The 13,644-nt window shown below is 39.8% G+C and overlaps 1 pseudogene; it reads right to left on the reverse strand.

Annotated features, from left to right (window-relative positions):
• Positions 1 to 2,768: 2,768 nt before the first annotated feature.
• LOC148032856 (phosphoribulokinase, chloroplastic pseudogene) lies at positions 2,769 to 3,622 on the reverse strand (annotated as a pseudogene).
• Between the last annotated feature and the right edge of the window lie 10,022 nt (positions 3,623 to 13,644).

Here is a 13,644-nt window from a genome sequence, read left to right on the forward strand (position 1 = left end):
ATTCCTTGAAATATAAATTTTGCTTCCTAAGTGCAAGATGGAAAATGTTTCTTGAAGGTACTAGGTGAAGATACCTCGTAGAATAGATGTGTTGAATATTTGTATTAACATCCAATCTTGAGCCTTTAAGTTATTGGATACAACGTATTGTTATTTGAATGTCATAGCAAGAATATGCTCCTCGTGTTTCTCTTGTCCATGTGAGGCCTCCTCGTGTTTCATACAACTAAGCCCCGCCATGTTTCTTACGTGACATCAAACACGATATGTGTTATGTTCTTTTTTCAAAGTTAGGCCTCCTCACATTTCATACGACTTGAGCCTACATTGTTTCCCTTGTGTTGTATGAAACATGATATGGTGTTAAGTTCCCTGGTCTTAAAGGCATCCTTGCATTTCGTACGTCTTCTCACTGTTTTATTGAAATTGGATTTAGACTTTGTGATTAGTGTTTGCCTGCTTCTTCGTGATTGTAGATAAATTGATTTGAGAGATTAGGATATCTTTCCTAATTTGTTTATATATATATATTTTAATGTTTCAGATGGCTAGAATTAAGTCCACTGCAAGGAAGTAGAAACTTGATCCTAGAGGTCTTGCTTCAAAGATACATCAGTCCTCCAAGCCTTCCAAACTTTCAAGGAAATCAAAGTCAAGAAGTAGGTTCTCACAGCATGTGAGGTGCCTTAAGGAGATTATAAGTGCAATGAAGGCTTTGAATAATGCAATTCCAAAGCTGTCTTTTCAAAGGCTTGTCAAAGAAATTTATGACAAGCATAGTCTACAAAGTTTTAGATGGACTAAGGCAGGTCTCAACTGTATTCAGGAGGCTATAGAGGATTTTTTTATTGAGTTTTTTCAAGATTCTTATATATGTGTTGCTCATGCACATAGGCTTATGCTTATGGATAAAGTCATGATAATTCTCAAGATATTGAGATACAAGTTTTCAAAGGTCCTTGAGCCAATCCCTCTTTTTTCTGATGTGAGGGCTTTCAATATTTTAAATGTGCCTCCATATAGAAAGAAGAAAAATGATACCGATCTGAAGGTTGAAGATGTTACGCATGAAAAGGACACAAGACAGCATGAGAAAGAGGAAAAGGCCAAAGTAGAGTAGGGAGATAAATGGAGGGAGTATAAAACAAAGAAGGAAGAAGAAAAGGAAGCAGAACAACTCCCATCTTTTGAAGAGGAGTTATCTACCCTTCTTGAAAGGGCTGACCCTAAGGGCTTCAATGTTTCTTGCTTTTTACCTGCTGATATTAACAAGAGATCTGATATGGTATTTTTAGACTCTAATATTGTATTTTTTGAACTCTGATTGTGTTCTAATTCTCCAGAATAAAGTGAGAGAAGTAAATGGCTCAATTCTTCTTATTGGGATGAGGTATAGTTTACCAAAATTTGTTTTTACTCACCATATTTTTCTAGCAATAGACTTTCATGTTGATGCTTACTATCTCCATTCCTTTGCTAGGTGTGTAATGCATGAGCTCCCCTTCAATATACAACAAAATATTGAGGTTCTTGATCCATCCATCTCATACTATATGTAAGAGAGGGGGATTTAATAATGGGAAAATACTAGCTACATTGGCTGGTATATAAGGTGTTAGGGACTTGAATTTTGGACGATCAGATAATAATACAAGTCTCCTTTCATCTTCACCTCTCTCTCCAAGCTTTCATGGCTTCTTGCTCTCTCTTTCTATCTTTCTCTCACCTTTTCTAGTATTTATCTCTCCTCATCACTCTCTTTCTCTCTCTTCCTGTAGTCTTTCTCTCTCTTTTGCACTCTCACTCTCCTCTTCTTCTTTCTCTCCTGTCCTCTTCTTGACAAGTGGTATCAAAGCTCTAGTTTTGATCCATTTAGTTACCTTACATGCTTATTTACCATCCTTTTCAATTAAAATCCACCAATAAGCCACAAGTACACACGTACAGACATGACATGGAGCAGCAGTGCAATTACCAAGGATTTCTGGACCACAAGGACTGCAAGTCTAGAGCATTAATGGAGTCATTGGACCAAGTTTAGAGGTTGGAAGACTGGATTTGGCAGCTCATGGGTCATTTTTGGCCAATTTTGAAGGTATTTTCTTAGAAGACAGTGGTAAATGGAGTAGAAGAGGGTAAAAGTCCTGGTTACTTTTCAGGAAGAGTTCTCTCTCTCTTCATCCCCAAGCTCCTATCAAGCTTCCATGGAAAATATTAGCCCATTCTTCCTCCCATCTTCTCCAATCTAGCAATAGCAGGCTGATAGAAATAAGGACCAAACCTTTTCTCATAACATTGAGGAAGATCTTAGTATGGATCTTGAAGATGCAAAGTCGCATCTCATGGGATATGTTCAGGAGTAGGTCCTCGGAGTCAACCACCCCCTTAACGAAGCCCAGATACTCAAGAATCAGCTCCTCATAGTTATCCATGATGAAAATTTTGTGCACATAGAGCTTAATGTTGCTGATTTTTTCTTTGTATTGAACAGATCAAATGGAGCTCTCTTAGGTACAAATAGCACTACCTTGAATTCTAGCTGGTCTTCCACTGAGAAGTACTTTATAAAGCAAGATGCCCTTCCCAATCGTTGATCAAGCTCTTGTAGAAGGTAACATACTCATCCATGGTGATCTCTTCCGGTTTCCTCATCCAAATAGGCTTTTGCATGCCGTTCTTTCAATGCTATAACTGTTTGGAGCAAATTAGACGCTATCCCATCGGCAAGCAGGCAGGGCAAAGAGGAAGTTCTAAATGAAGTTAGCCTTCTAACGATTGGGTAACATCGCAATCTTATCAAACTCTACGGCTACTATGTGGAAGAGTTCATAAGGATCTTTGTTATGATCGACATATATGAGCTCCTCGAGCTTTTCAAATTGACCATCCATCTCCAAAACAATAACCTCATTGTCATAGTATGTGTCAGGACCATAGAAGAACTTGAACCCTAGGTACGAGCATGTCAACTTTTGACCACATGGAATCCAAGAGATGGTCAATTCCTCATCAAAGAGATGCACAAGGGTGAAATTTGGAACTCCTTCCTTCATTATCATCTTTACTCTCAACACCTTGCCCTCATTGACATCTGGGATTAGTTGGGTAGGTAGGACCTAGATCACTACATCCGCATATTGCTTCTGGGGATCTATGTATGCATCAAAATCTAGTTTTCTTGTAGCAATGTTAGCCTTGATGTTCTCTAAGCTGAGGTCACGCTCTACCATATCACGATGAATCTTCTAAGCAAACTTAACCTCATCACTAATATCTAGGTAGATACTGAAATCCAAAAGTTCTTGGACTCAAGCACATCAAACATGGGGTGCAGACCCTTAACACAAAGATTTTAGGAGGCAATATAGTCTCCGGTGGGTCAAGAAGACCAGTGACATGGTTGTAAATAGGCTTATCAATGGGCTTTCCTTCCTTGATAGCCTTGACCTACTCATACATAAGATCAAAGTTGTTGGCGCAGGGATCCAATGCAGTCACTCCTTTCTCTTTGCGGCCTAATAGTGCTAGCAACTTGCTGAAGGCTTAAGGTAGAGGGCATTCTTGAGGAGCATCTTGTTGTGATAGTGCGAGCAACTTACTGAAGGTTTAAGGTAGAGGGCATTCCTGAGGATCACAATACCTATCATTTCACAGAATGAAATTGTTGGAATTGTTATTTTTACTGAGGTCAGTTCAGTGGTTCATACGTCACACGATTCAAGGTTGGAGATCATGTTGGTGTTGGGTGCATGGTGCACCATGTGGAAAATGTGAAGCTTGCAACAAGAGAAGCTCGAGAAGTTCTGCCTATAACTGATTTCCAACTTCATCAAGCATCATAAGGTACTTGGTTCTTAAACTCTTATTCTCTCAAATTTATCCTCTTGCTGAGCCATAACCGATTGCTTGAGAGAATGCAAGATCTCAAGTAGGCATTAGGTGATAAATTTGATGCTTGTCTGCTATCCAATTCATCACAGTCATTTTGCTCCACTCTCATTGAATGGGTAAATTCATGCTAAAACTCATTCAAGATTTTTGCTTCTGCTTACCTTAACCAATTGAGTTGTTGTTTCTTGACTGAGCCACTTAAATTTTAAAAAAATTAAAAAATTCGTTGTATAAGGGTAAGTCAGTAGTGAGTCACTGCTTGATAAGCCCTACTCTTGACCCCAATTTTCCATTCCATGCATTTCATGAAAATGTTCAATTCCTACTTCTGAATGCATCTCATGCTAGGTGTTTAATTATTAAATGTTTGCCATATATATTCTGGGTGAGGAAAAGCCCGATGCCAAGCAAGGTAGCAAGACAAAAGAGGGGTGAACCCCCCTTTCCATCAAAGACCCTGAAGGGGTGCACAACCCATCCGAGGGGAACTTTGCCCACCTCCCAATGATCTGGAGCCCGAAGTTTCTTGTACGCCAGATACCCTCTTAAAGAACCAAGATATTGACTTGTCACTGATGTAGATGTATTTGCTGATGTATGGATGTATTTATTGGCTGCAAATGTATGGGAAAATACTACTGAGGATGTATTTGCAGACATGAGAATACATATGTAGTCAATGGCAGTGAATACAATGCTTGGAATGTATGGGAGATGCCTATGTATGGGGAATTGTGCTAGGAGATGCTTATGACATGCTTAGTTCTAGAATAAGGCTGCAAATACTGATTTTGGATGACTGGAAAATGTATTATGCCATGTGGGATGACCCTTCAATCATGCATTGACAAGTTGATCCATTGCAACCCCTTTTTTGACCCCCATAGGGTGCTGTAAGCAATTTGCTTGCATTTACAAAAGTATACCTACTCCCATGAACTGAGGTGCAAGTCTTGCAGAGTGCCCACAGGTCCTAATAAGGACTTTGATCAGTTTTGGATCTCTATTTGGACTCTACAAGATACTTAGAGGTCAAAATAGGCCTCCTACAGGTGTAGACAGGGTGCTGGACTGCACAGTACAACAATTCTCTTCCTATTACATAATTTTTTATATAAAACCTAGGAGTGCATGCTTATGCTCAGTTTGAAGAGGGCATCGTTGGCTCTGAGTTGAACAAAAAATTAGGCCAATCAGATCTTCCTAGCTCAAGTTACGAGCAAATTAGTGACATGTGGTCTAACGAGACTGCACCTAACCATGGCAAGGAATAAGGGAAAAACTAAGGCAAATGATGACCTCCAGCAACAAATAAGGGATGCACCTGCCCCGTGGGGTGAAACTAACCCTAAGGTGGAAGATGAAGATTACTCTCATGATGTGGGGAGCCTTAGCGCACTTAGTAACACCCTCAGTTCGCATGAGACAAGGCATATAGAGAGGCATAGAGAATTGATGGAAGGCATTGATCGAATGAAGACCACTATGGACACCCTTGCTGCCCAACTCACTAAGTGGATGGAATTCCAAATGAAAGGGAAGGAACATGAAGATAGGTCGGGTATGCATGCTAAAAGAGTGATTGGCCCATCAGTGAACGTAGCAAATATGAACTCCCAAGGTATTTTGGGGAGAGTGGGCATCCCTAAGAGTAGGCAAGAGGAGCCCATGAACAATGCAATGAGGGGTAATTTCTAGCCATCGCAATGGCCCATGCCATCTATGAGAGTTCAGCCATCTTTTGGTAGAAATTACTCTAACAATGGATCATTTTTGGACAACCACATGGATCAGCCTTAGTTTAGATATATGGGACAGCCACCTTATCATGAAAGAGAGCTGAGAGACAAGATTATTTTCTCAAAATTCAATGGTTAATCGTCATTTCCAGCTAAACTCGAAGAGTGGCTTTCCAAGCTTGAGGATTATTTTGACATCTTGCCTTGTAAAAGATCCATTTTGCAACCATCCACTTGGAAGGATTTGAACATACATGGTGGAGGTACATTAAAAGAGAAAATCAGCAAGTAGACTCATGGGAAGCATTCAAGGTACTCATGGTGCAAGTATTTGTCTCGCTAATGGAAAAAGAAAGGCTTGCCTGCCAATGGTATGGCCATGAACAACGTGGTCTTGCTGTTAGAGAATACACAAATCAGTTCCTCAACCTTACCATGTATATTGAGTCGATTAGTGATGATGCCAAGTTACACAAGTATGTGTATGGGCTAGATCCCCAACTGTCGACTGATGTTTCAGCTCAAAATCCATCAGATTTGTTCAAGGCTATTGAATTGGCTGAAAGATACTCTCGTAAGTATCGTAGGGATACTTCAATTTAGCCATAGTATTGTAAGAAGCTGGGAATAAAAAATTAGTGTAAATAACATTGATATTATGCCATGTCACACTGACATTGGTATAAGAGGAGAGGAGATGTAATTTTTCACATCTTTTTGACACATTAATACAATTACAGTCTTTCTCTCCCATCTTGCTCACAACTTCTATGGTTTCCCCTTCTTTCTTGTCTTTCTCTCTCTAAATCTAGTATTTCTCTCTCCTCATCACTCTTTTTCTCTCTCTTCCTGCAGTCTTTCTCTCTTCTGCAGTCTTCTCTCTCCTCCTCTCTCCCTAGTTCTCTCTCTAACAAGTGGTATCATAGCATTGGTCTTTGATCCATTCTTTTCTTCTATTTTTAGTCCTATTTTCCTCTATCAAAATCAATTTCAGACAAAAATTGTACAAGTCAGTTGACTAGTGGAGTGTTGCAGATCATCTACAGTTAGTAAGAGACTACATTTGGAGATATCCAAGGTCAGATATGGCGGAGATAGGTCGTCATCAATTTTCATACAAAATTGGAGGTAATTAGGGTAAAGAAGAGTTAACTAGGCTTCGTTTGGAAACAAACTAAGGTTACTTTGAAAAGAGGGAGTTCTCTTTCCCCTTTCTTGGAGTTTCCTATAGGTTTCATGGAAGTTCAACATCAAGATCAATTCATTTCTCTCAAACCCCTGATCTTCTTGGCCAAGAATCACCTGGAGTAGATTCCCCTTTCCATAAGCTTCAGAATGAGCACAAGGTTGCTCCATCTTGGCTCAGCCAAGCAGCCAGGAACAGCCCCAAAAATGGCGGCGCAATTTTTGAGCTGATTCCAGCCTGCTCCCTACTCAACCTGCTCTTCCCTCAAGTCTTGGCACTCTTCCTGATCTTTTGCAAGCATTAAACTTTAGCAAAATGGAGATTCTCAACCCTCTTCAAGGTTCTTCAGCTTCTTCCTAAACCCTAGGTGAACAGTCCATGGCAGCCATGAAAGCTTCAACCTGACCTTCCAATTTTCAACAATTTCTTGAAGATTCTTCATCCTTTTAGCCCGTGGGATCATCTCAGCAAGGATTCTTCAACAAATTGCAAGAATTAAGCACGAAATGGTTAAAGATTGAAGCTCAAGAGCTTCCATGGAGCAGAAATTTGGGGGAAACGGGTTTAATGCTTCAATTTCAAGCATTTGAAGCTTCAAGATTGTTCCTAAGTACTGAATAAACAAGCCTTGGGGATTATTTTACCAATATTGGACAACCCGAGGCTCTAACAAGCATATGAAGATTGATCAAGTCATCATCAGCCATGTCAAATATACTCTTCTTCAATTCTTAATCTCTCTCATTAATCCAATTGATGAGCTTAATCCATTTGATTGAGAGATTAAAGAATTGAATAATATCCATCAAAATTTCAGCCAACCTTTGCTTGAATCAATCCATCCATGAATGCAATGCTTGCTTTATGCATACTAGTTCCAATCAGTGAATTAGAGGCTTCAATCTGAAATTTCAGCATAACAATTGAATCCCATTGATTGAATCTATTGATTGATGAACTTGTTTACTCTAATCCAATTGATTGGCTGAATTTCTTTTACCCAAGCTGAAATATTGTAAAAGGGTAAGTACTAGCAATTAGTGAGTCACTGAATTGCATTGGTAAGACGCTTCTCCTATCCAAACTTTCAAAATTTCATTCAATTGTATCTCATGAAAGGCTAAATGAATATTTCAAAAATACATCTCATGCTAATTGATTAGAATACTAGCCTCTGCCATGTTGATATACCCACCGAGGAAAAAGGTGGATACCAGAGGAGATAGTGGGACAAAAGAGAGGTGACCCTCCCTCACTATCAAAGATCCCGAAGGGGTGCAACCAATCGACCAGGGAGGAACTTTGCCCACCTCCCGGTGATTCGGAGCCCGTGTAGGAGCTTGTCATGCCATTTTATTCCTCACACAGGTACAATGAGTGGAGAATTGAAGATTGAAGGCTTTCCAAAGGCTCAAGTACCTACAGGTCCAAAACAAGGTAAAACAGGGAATTTACAGGGCACTTATAGGGTACTTACAGGTGGTTACAGGTACACCCTTCATTACTGAAGTACAGGTGCAGGTACTACAGGGTACCCACAGGTCCTATATACTCTTTTACAGGGTTTGGTAACCATTTGGGGTTACTATCTTGCACTACAGGGTCAAAACAGGGCACTTACAGGTCTAGATAGGGTGCAGGACTGGACAGTTCAGACTCAGAAATCCAGCTACAAAATTTTATGTCCTAAACTTGTTATAGCGTGCTATAGCTCATCTCGAAGAGGGCATTCTTAGCTTCGATTTTAACTAAAATTTTCTAAAATCAGAGTTCTCTAGCAAAAGTTATAGCCGTTTTACTGACAGGGGGTACTGCAGGACTGCACTATTATGGCAGGACATAAAGGTAAAAATAAGGTCCATGAATATTATGCTCAGCAAATCAGGGATTCCATGCTGGATAATACACTTCAAGAGAGCCCTGAAGAGCTTCAACAACAAGGAGAAGTCAGTATACTCAATGATACTTTGTGTGCCCATGAACAAAGACATAGGGAATGACATGAGGCCATTTTGTCAAGAATGGAGCAGATGGTTTTATCTACTAATCAAATGAAGTCTTCCATTGATAAGTTGGTGGATTGAACTACTCAAACCAAGGCTTCTATTGATAAGTTGGTGGAATCTAATGCTCAACTTATGGCACAATTTTCTCAATTGATGCAGTTGCAAATGGGATCAAGAGAAGCTAATGAGAAGGCTTGTTCAAACAATGGCCCTTCAGTCCCACTTCAGCCATCTAACCAAAATGGTCATGGATATGGGATTATTGGAAGAAGAGGCATTCCAAATAGTCAGTATGAAGTAGGAGAGGCTTCACAGAGGCATGATGACTATTTGGGCAGTTTGAATGGAGCCAATCCTCAAGCTTTTGGACTGAATACTCAAAATTCTAGGGGTGCTCTACCAACAAGAAGATTGCATAGTAATTCTCACCCACCTGTTGGAAGATTTCCGTCTCAATTTGGAGGTTTCGTACATGGTAATCATGATCAGCCAATCTTGGGATAGCAACCCTTTCATGAAAGAGAGCTTAAGGACAAAATTATTCTAGCCAAATTTAATGGTCAGTCATCTTCACCATCTGATTTAGAGGAGTGGACCTCTAAGATGGAGTCCTATTTTGACATATTCCCTAAAACTGATGACATAAAGATTCACTTTGCTTCCTTGCATTTGGAGGGATTTGCCCATACTTGGTGGCGGTATATTAAAAAAGAAAACATACTTGTAGAGAATTGGAAAGCTTTCAAGGCACTTATGGCTGAAGTATTTGTTTCTCCTCTTGAGAAAGAGAAATTAGCACAGAGATGGTATGGTTCGGAACAAAGGTGCCTAAGTGTAAGAGAGTACACTAACCAATTCCTCAACCTGACCATGTATGTGGAAAGCATCAGTGATGAGGCTAAGCTTCACAAGTTTATGTATGGTTTGGAGCCATCTTTATCAACTGATGTTATGGCACAAAATCCTACTTCACTCTTTAAGGCTATTGAGCTTGCGGAGCGCTATGGAAGAAAGTATAGAAAAGAATCTTCATTTCAGCCTGGTTTTGGACAGCCAATGACTTTTTTAAAGCAGGGGCAAGTTGGTAACACTTATGGCAGTAATCATGTGCCAAATGGGAGCTTATGGGTACCAACTTATCCTCCATTCAATGCTTCTAGGCCTCAAAGTAATTTCAGGACAGCAAACAGTCCAAGAATTGATTTTAAATAGGGGGACAGCAAGCCTAAGTCCATCTCAGCCAATACAAATCCTAAATCTATTCCTATGGATCTTTATAAAGAAAGGAAGGACAAAGGCTTATGTTTCAAGTGTGGGGAAAAGTATACACTTGATCATGCCTCAAAGTGTGTATACAAAAATGTCAAACCCAAGCTTTAGAGTATGTTGGTTTTTGAAGATTTTGAAGATGACATAGATGAAGCTAATGCAATGGCACTAAATGCTGAAAATGAAGATCTTGAGGAGGAAGTTGGGCAGGAGTTTTTTATAATCCAACCGACTCTTTTTCTTTTGATCTAGGTGGAAGTGTTCCGTTTGATCCAGGTGGGACTTGTGATGAGTCGCTTGCTGCCACTAATTGTTCTATCTCTATGGATGCTTGGACAGGATCTAAGAGCCCTAATACACTCCATATGAAGGGAAGCATATGTGGAAAGCCAGTGTTCATCCTGATAGACAATGGCAGTACTCATAGTTTTGTGAATAAGTCCATCATGGATAAGATAAATTGTGTTCCCTCATATTTACAGCAGCCCATTAGAATTCAAGTGGCTAATGGTGAAGAGGAAATCAGTACACAGATTTGCCCACATGTTTCTTTACAGTTAGCTGAAAATTTTGAAGCCAAGGTAAACCTGATCACTCTAGAAATGGGGCCTATAGATATTGTACTCGGTTGTGATTGGTTGATGACACTAGGCAGGATCACTATGGATTTCTCACAGTTGTATATGGAGTTTATCTCCAATGGACAGCCTATCCATTTACAGGGAATTTCTAGTAGATCAGATTTTTAGCTTATCACCATTCAACAACTCAAAAGAGAGTACAAGAAGCGCTCACAAATATTTGTTTTGCATTTGAATAAAGAAACACTGGATCAGCCCAATAATTCAACAAACCATCTAGCCTTGATAGCCCTTCTTGAGGAGTGTAGAGATCTGTTTGAAGTACCTACTTCATTGCCTCCTAAGAGAGCAGTGGATCACCCCATTGATTTGGAGCCCAACTCAAAGACAATCAATAAGCCACCTTACAGATTATCAAAGTGTGAACGAGAGGAAGTAGCCAAGCAAATCAAGGAACTTCTTGCAATGGGATTCATTGAGCCAAGTTCTTCACCTTATGCATCCCCAGTCTTGTTAATCAAAAAGAAAGATGGATCTTTCAGAATGTGCATTGATTATAGGGATCTCAATAAGATCACAGTGAAGAACATGTATCCTATACCCAGGATTGATTATTTGCTTGATGAGCTTAAGGGGGCTCGATTTTTTACGAAGATTGATTTGAGGTCAGAGTATCATCAGATTCGCATGCGAGAGGGTGATGAAGTCAAGACTGCTTTCAGGACTGATTGTGGGCTCTATCATTTCTTAGTGATGCCATTTGGGCTTAGAATGCTCCAGCTACCTTCCAAAGCCTGATGAATAAGATTTTACAACCTTTTCTCTTTCAGTTTGTCTTGGTGTTCTTTGACGACATCTTGATCTATAGCAAGACTTTACAGGATCACTTGGCACATATGAGGAGGGTTTTTGATGTATTGAGACATCATAGGCTTTTTGATAAGGAGAAGAAGTGTTCTTTCATGCAGACTGAAGTGGAATACTTGGGACATATTGTCAGTGAAAAAGGAATACAGGTTTATCCCAAGAAGGTGCAATGCATAAGAGATTGGCCAACGCCTACTACTATTACCTCTCTTAGAGGATTCCTTGGTTTATCTTCATTCTATCACCGATTTATCAAGCATTATGTGGCAATTACAGCTCCTTTGACTGACAGATTGAAGAAGGAGGATTTCTTTCGGGATGCTCTTGCAGATAGCAGCTTCAACCAATTAAAGGAACTCCTTACCTCTGCTCCTATCTTAGTATGCCCGGACTTCTCCAAAGAATTTACTATACAGTGTGATGCTAGTGGCCGTGGCATTGGGGTTGTTTTGCTTCAAGAGAATGGAATAATTGCATTTGAGAGCCGTAAGCTTACAGATAAAGAAATGGCCATGAATGTTTATGACCAGGAGATATTGGCTATCTTGCATGCAATCAAGAAGTGGCACTATTACTTATATGGCAGTCGATTCAGAGTACATAGTGATCATAGGGTACTTAAGTATTTCCTTACTCAGTCTAATCTTACTCCAAAGCAATGTTATTGGGTAGCTACATTACAGAATTATGATTTTGACATCACTCATACAAGGGGCAAAGATAACATAGTGGCTGATTCTCTTTCTCGTATGTGGGCCTGCAAAGTTTCAGTTATGACAGAATTACATAATGACTGGATTGAAGAATTACAGGAGGCCTATCTTCTAGGTGAGGAATTCAACCAAATCTTTCAGAAATTACAGCAAGGTCTTATGGAAGAAAACACGCATTACTAGCTTAAAAATGGTCTTATTTGGTTAAAAGGCAAGATTGTTATTCCCTCTACTTCTTCTTTTAAGCGGAAAATTATGGAGGAGTTACATTCTTCACCTCTAGTTGGACATTTAAGAGTTTTCGAGACCTATGACAGGATCAGTAAAAGCTTTTATTGGAAAGGTTTGTGGAAAGATGTCAAGGCCTTTGTTATGAAGTGTATGCCTTGTTAGCAAAATAAGGACAGCACCCATAAGCCAGGAGGCTTGTTACAACCATTGCCTATTCCTACGGGTAAATGGACTCATATTACTATGGATTTCATTACTGGCTTACCTACTACCAAGAAGGGATGGAATAGTATTTATGTGGTGGTAGACAGACTCGCCAAGGCAGCCCATTTTATTCCAACCAAGATTCAGTTTACTGCTTCTCAAGTGGCCAGCCAGTTTATGGAGCAGATTTTTAGACTACATGGATTACCGCAGGTGATTGTCCATGATAGAGACTCAAAGTTTATGAGTAACTTTTGGTAGGCGGTATTTATATCTATGGGCACTAAATTGGCTCCATCTACGGCTTATCATCCTCAAACTGATGGACAGACAGAGAGAGTTAATAAATGGTTGGAGACTTATCTTCGCCATTTTTGCTATGATGTCCAAACCTCATGGGATTCTTGGTTACACTTGGTTGAGTTTTCTTATAACAATTTCACTCATGAGAGCATAGGAGTTTCACCCTTTGAGGTTTTGTATGGTTACAAGGTGCCCTTACCCATAGTCATCTTTAATGAAAAGATCAATCCTCATGGGAAGGAAGAGTTGGAAAGAATGCAGACCCTTCTTCAGCAATGTAAGGTGGATTTAAGGAAGGCTCAAGATCAAATGAAGATGTATGCTGATGAGAAGAGCCTCGAGGCCCTTAGAGTTCCAAGAAGGAGAGCTGGTTTTGTTGAAGGTGACCAAATCCAAGTACTCTACTTTAAAATATGGATCTAGTAATAAGCTTGCCCACAGGTTTTATGGCCTTTACCGGATCCTTAAGCGAATTGGAGATTTGGCATACAGACTAGAGCTTCCCTCTTCTACAAAGATTCATAATGTCTTCCATGTTAGTCAGCTCAAGCCTTATTATGGTGATCCAGTGGATATAGTTGATGAGCTGCCACCTATTGATGAAGATGGTCTTATTCAGTACATCCCTGATGCTGTTATAGGTCAACGTGAAAA

This window comes from Lygodium microphyllum, chromosome 8, assembly GCF_053477565.2.
Source record: "Lygodium microphyllum isolate KBCC chromosome 8, Lygodium_microphyllum_v1.1.10, whole genome shotgun sequence".
In the NCBI taxonomy this organism is placed as follows: Eukaryota; Viridiplantae; Streptophyta; class Polypodiopsida; order Schizaeales; family Lygodiaceae; genus Lygodium; species Lygodium microphyllum.